The sequence below is a fragment of the Bubalus kerabau genome, chromosome 4 (genome assembly GCF_029407905.1).
Source record: "Bubalus kerabau isolate K-KA32 ecotype Philippines breed swamp buffalo chromosome 4, PCC_UOA_SB_1v2, whole genome shotgun sequence".
Taxonomy (NCBI): Eukaryota; Metazoa; Chordata; class Mammalia; order Artiodactyla; family Bovidae; genus Bubalus; species Bubalus kerabau.
Genome location: NC_073627.1, coordinates 125712096 through 125717948, shown reverse-complemented (window position 1 = coordinate 125717948; position 5853 = coordinate 125712096).

Genomic DNA, 5853 nt, shown 5'->3' with positions numbered 1-5853 from the left:
AACAGCAACTCATCTAAGAAATATGGGAAAACCACAAGAAGGTTTGGTTTTGGCTGAAATGCATGAAAAATTAGAGAAATCATCTCTGAATTGTTTTTATTAGTGAGTGGCTCCTGCATCCTTGGGGTATACATTTTGGTAGACATGCCAAGTCTCCCACATCTTTGCTGTTTGTATCCTGTTTCAGGGCTGCTTGCAGATACAGGATCACCTGTAAAACTGGTCATACTTTAATGACTATCCACTCTATTACATTACTTTGTCAATTACTGTGCTAATATCTTGTTTTTCTATATATTTTGTATTAAATATTCTAATATGTGAAAAAATTCCTCTCATATATTTAATTTGTAAACTTTTTATTCTCCATCCTTCCCTGATTGCTTTCCAGACAATATTTAGAATAATTTTCTCATAAAAAATTCTCTAGAATTTTCTTATCAAATTCTTTGCAGGACTTTAAGTTATTTTGGAAGAATTGTCAGCATTTATAAACACTTTGCTGACAAAGGTCCGTATAGTCAAAGCTATGGTTTTTTCAGTAGCCATGTATGGATGTGAGAGTTGGACCATTAAGAAGGCTGAGCACCAAAGAATTGATAGAAGACTCTTGAGAGTCCCTTAGAGAGCAAGGAGATCAAAGCAGTCAATCCTAAAGGAAATCAGTCCTGGATATTTATTGGAAGGACTGATGTTTAAGCTGAAGCTCCAATACTTTGGCCACCTGATGCAAAGAGCTGACTCACTGAAAAAGACCCTGATGCTGGGAGAGATTGAGGGCAGAAGGAGAAGGGGACAACAGAGGATGAGATGATGGTTGGATGGCATCACTGATTCAATGGACATGAGTTTGAGCAAACTCTGGGAGATAGTGAAGGACAGGGAATCCTGGTGTGCTACAGTTCACGGGGTCACAAAGAATCAGACATGACTTAGTGACTGAACAACAACAACAACAACAACAACAACAAAATACCTACTTGGCTTTTTATTGGAATTACTTAGATCAATTTGAAGAGAGCTGCCATCTTTCCAATTCATAAATGAAGTATACCTTTCCATTAAAATTTTTTTTCCTAATCTTTTATTGCTGATACAAAGAAATAAAGTTAATTTGTATATATAAAAAAGATACTAGGCCACTCACATAGGGCATATTAAGGGAGTGTGATATTAGTTTTGTAGGATGGCAAACACCTACACTCAGCCTGTGTGAGAAGTTGGAGTTGGGGGGAGGGACTATCTTGAAATGAGTCATTGGTATACCCTTATGGGAAGGGAAGTGTCCTTGACCTCAAGTCAAGAGGAAAGGGTGACGAGAACCACTAGGAGAGTTTTGGCCCATGTCCCCTGTGGTTTAGGAGCCACAGGGCCTTATGTCCTTTTTTTGTTCTTTGAGTCCATGTGTGTGTGTGTGTTCTAAGTTGCTTCAGGTATGTCAAACTCTGTGCAACCCTATGGACTGCAACCTGCCAGACTCCTCTGTCCAAGGGATTCTCCAGGCAGAATACTGGAATGTGTTGCCATGCCCTCCTCCAGGAGATCTTCCGGAACCAGGGCTCGAACCTGCATCTCTTACATCTACCTGCATTGGCAGGTGGGTTCTTTACCACTTGTGCCACCTGGGAAGCCCTCTTTGAGTCCATTCTGCCTCCTAAATATGGTTGTTCTGATAGTTGTCATGTGTCCATGTTAAGATGGCCACTTTGTATAGGCTGATGTATGCCAGTTGCTCTGAAGCCTTGATAATGCTAACTGCTGCTAAGTCACTTCAGTTGTGTCCGACTCTGTGTGACCCCATAGACGGCAGCCCACCAGGCTCTGTCGTCCCTGGAATTCTCCAGGCAAGAACACTGGAGTGGGTTGCCAACTACTAGAAATGAATACACACATCTACTTTTCTTTAAAAATATAATTGATAATCAAGAAAATGCTTTTTTAATAAACTTGTAAGAGTTCAGAGTCCATACAAATCTATGGATTCTTAATCAACTTGATACAAGAAGTAGCAAATATGAACAAAATATGTTCCCTCCACTTTGGAAATTGATTCTTTGGAGAGATTTAGCCTCTTGATGAACCCATATTATCTTTTTACTGTTAGGAAAAAACCATTCAATCTCATTGAAAGGAGAATATATAATACTGCATCTGGGAAGAAAATTAGATGAGTTAGAGCTTGCATGGTGTAGAAATGACAATTTTTGATTAACAAATTGTCAGCATGGGGGCACATTCCTTTAATTTTCAGCAATTTGAAATCCCAGCATTAATCAGCTTTTGCTGAATGCCACCCACTGTTCATACAGCAGTGAGGAAGGCAGTAATGAAAAATTGAAGAACTAGCATTAGATCAGAGATCATGCTGGCTACAGTGTCTTTGTTTTGTGTGAAGACTTTTTTTTATTATTCTGAAATTGGTCAAAACATGCATTGTCCTCCTCAAATGACTTCTGTGAGTGCTTCTTTTAGAACAATAAATGGTGCTAATAAGTTGGCCAGCCTCCCACCAACTAGACATTGAATATATGTTGTATGAGCACATGAATAAGAATTCAGAATTATAGAAACATAGGGAGTGTTCCCCACTCATGGTTGTCTTTTTCTGGAATTCAAAATAAATCAAACTATCATAGTGCTCCCAGGAAGCTTAAACCTATTTATTAAATAATGACTTTGTTTTTATAAATTGGTTTAATTTAATCCATGCTTTTATTTTTTTTATTGCTTGTTAGGTTCCTACAGTGTGTAAGGCACTGCAGGGACTAAGTGGATGCACAAAAATGGCCCTGCTATAAAAGAGTTTATAGTATCCATATACATTCCATTGTTTGGTCCACAATTTTTTACTTTGTCTATATTCTTTTTTATTTTGGCTGTACTGGGTCTTCATTGCTGCGAGGGCTTTTTCTCTCATTGTGGCAAGGGGAAGCTCCTCTATTAAGTTGTGGTGCCCGGGCTCTAGGGTGTGCAGGCTTCAGTAGTTGCTGCAGGCGGGCTCAGTAGCTGTGGCTCCTGGGCTCTAGGGCACAGGCTCAACAGTTGTGGCACACAGGCTTAGTTGCTGCAAGGCATGTGGGATCTTCCTGGATCAGGGATTGAACCCATGTTTCCTGCATTGGCAGCGGATTCTTTTATCTCTGAGCTACCAAGGAATCCCCATATATTCTTCCTCCACATTTTTGATCTATTGAATAAATTTGCCAATATTTTAAAAAATTTTTATTGGAATATAGTTGCCTTGCAATGTTGTGATAGTTTCTACCATACAGCAAAATGAATTAGCTACATGTATACACATATCCCCTTTTTCTCGGATTTCCTTCCCATGTAGGTCATCACAGAGCACTGAGTAGAATTTCCTGTGCTATATAGTACATTCTCATTAGTTATATGTTTTATAAATAGTATCAATAGTTTATATATGTCAGTCCCAATTTCCCAATTCATTCTGCATACCCTTCCCCACCTTCTCCCCTTGGTATCCATACTTTTGTTCTCAACGTCTGCATGTCTATTTTTGCTTTGTAAATAAGATAGTCTATAACAATTTTTTCAGATTCCAAATACATAGATTAATATACATTTATTTTTATCTTTCTTACTTCACTCTGTATGACAGTCTCTACAAATGACCCAATTTTGTTCCTTTTTATGACAGTAATAATCCATTGTATATATGTATTACCTCTTATTTATCCATTCTTCTGTTAATGGACATTTAGGTTGTTTCCCATGTCCTGGCTATTGTGAACAGCACTATAGTCAACATTGGTGGGTATGTGTCTTTTTGAATTATGGTTTTCTCTGGGTATATGCCCAGAGTGGAAACATGCAATGTTATTCATGCGTGACTGCAACACTGCTCACTTCTCTGTCTGTAAACTCTTGTTGTGTGTGTGTGTGTGTTTTTTTTCTAAAACAAAGGCTGGGGACTGCTAGTTCCTCACTTCTGATATTTTTTGGTCTCCCTTGGGACCAAACTATATTACATTTTCAGAAAGACTTCTTACGGCTAAGTAGTATATAGACTGTCACCTAGAGGGAGAAAAAATTTGACTGACACAGGACTAGATGTTGTGACCTGGGCAACTTTGTTATTGCCTATAACTGTGAGTAGTTCCATAGAGCAAAAAAGAATGTGAAATGGAAGTTCAATCATTTGTGGTTCAAAGAAAAGAGAGCCAATCTGTAGACTGGCCTTCTCAGTAGAGTGGTTTAGTAATGTGTGATGAAAACCTCAAACAGGAAGTCTTAAGTTGGGGTTGATGACTGCCTCAGAGGATCTGTGAATTTCCTGAAATTATGAATAACATTTATATTTAAGAAGCTGTGTATTTTCCTGCATAGATAATCTATAGCTTTCACTGGATTCTAAGATAGTCATGAATTCCCAAAAAAGTTGTGAACTATTGGCCTAAGGCAGGGGTTGGTGGTTTTTTTCTGAAAAGCACAAGGTAGTAAATATTTTAGGCTTTGAAGAGCATTTAGTCTCTGAAAACAGATGGGTGTGGCTGTAGCCCCGGAGCCTTAGGTTTCCCACTTATGATTTAGGCTATGATTTGTTAAGATGGAACTTTCAAAATACTGTGCTGAAGTACATTCAAGTTTTCCCTTTTATATAAATTATATTTACTTTGCTGTACATATGAAACTAACAACACAGCATTGTACATTAACTATAATTGTTTTAAAAAATCATATTTAACATATGAATTTTATTTACTTAATTTTATTTTTTTCTCACTGAAGTATAATTTACATGGAATAAAATGAACAATTCTTAAATGTACAGCTTAGTGAATTTTTGCATATGTTAATACCCATGTAGCCACCACCCACATCAAGATATAGAATATTTCCATCACTTCAGAAATGTCTCTTATATTCCTCTTTAGTCATAATCTTCTCCCTCCCCCAGAAATAACCATTCTACTTTCTTCTATCATCATAACTTAGCTTTACCTTTTCTCTTTAAAAAAAATTTGACTGCGCCACATGCATGTGGGATTATTAATTCCCTGAGCAAGGATCAAATCTGTGCCCCCTGCAATGGACATGTGGAGTCTTAACCACTTGACATTAGTGAAAGTGAAAGTGAAGTCGCTCAGTGGTGTCCGACTCTTTGCGACCCCATGGACAGTAGGCTGCGCCAGGCTCCTCCGTCCATGGGATTTTCTAGGCAAGAGTACTGGAGTAGGTTGCCATTTCCTTCTCCAATTTTATCTTTCCTTGAGCTTCATTTACATGAGATTGTAGAGCAATGTGTTTTTGTGTATGTGTGTTTGGCTTTTTTTACTCAACATAATGTTTTGAGATTCATCTGTTTTTGAATACACAGACTTTTCATTTAGATGTCCTGGTTAATTTATAATACTGTTATTCCTAAAGACCCTTCTTGCTTAAATAGCAAGATTTTCTTGGTCCTTTTGGTGTTTGATGTCACTGGACTAAGGGCCACAAGAAGATGCAGGAGAATTCCTATCTCCACCCTCCTACCACTTGGAGTTAAACCAAAAAACAGAAATTGCAAGTCAAGAGCTGCTACAAATAACAGATTACATCAACAAATTGAAACAAATTGAAACTGAGTATTCTTTGTCATTGGAGAGAGTAAAGTGAAGTGAAGTGAAGTCGCTCAGTCGTGTCCGACTCTTCGCGACCCCATGGACTGCAGCCTACCAGGCTCCTCCATCCGTGGGATTTTCCAGGCAAGAGTACTGGAGTGGGGTGCCATTGCCTTCTCTGAGTAAAGGTCTAGACATATTATTAAGGAGCGAAGGCTCTTCTTTCTCTTTACCCTCAGATTGATGGGAACTAATTTGGTTTAATACTGCCATTTGTCCATAGAAT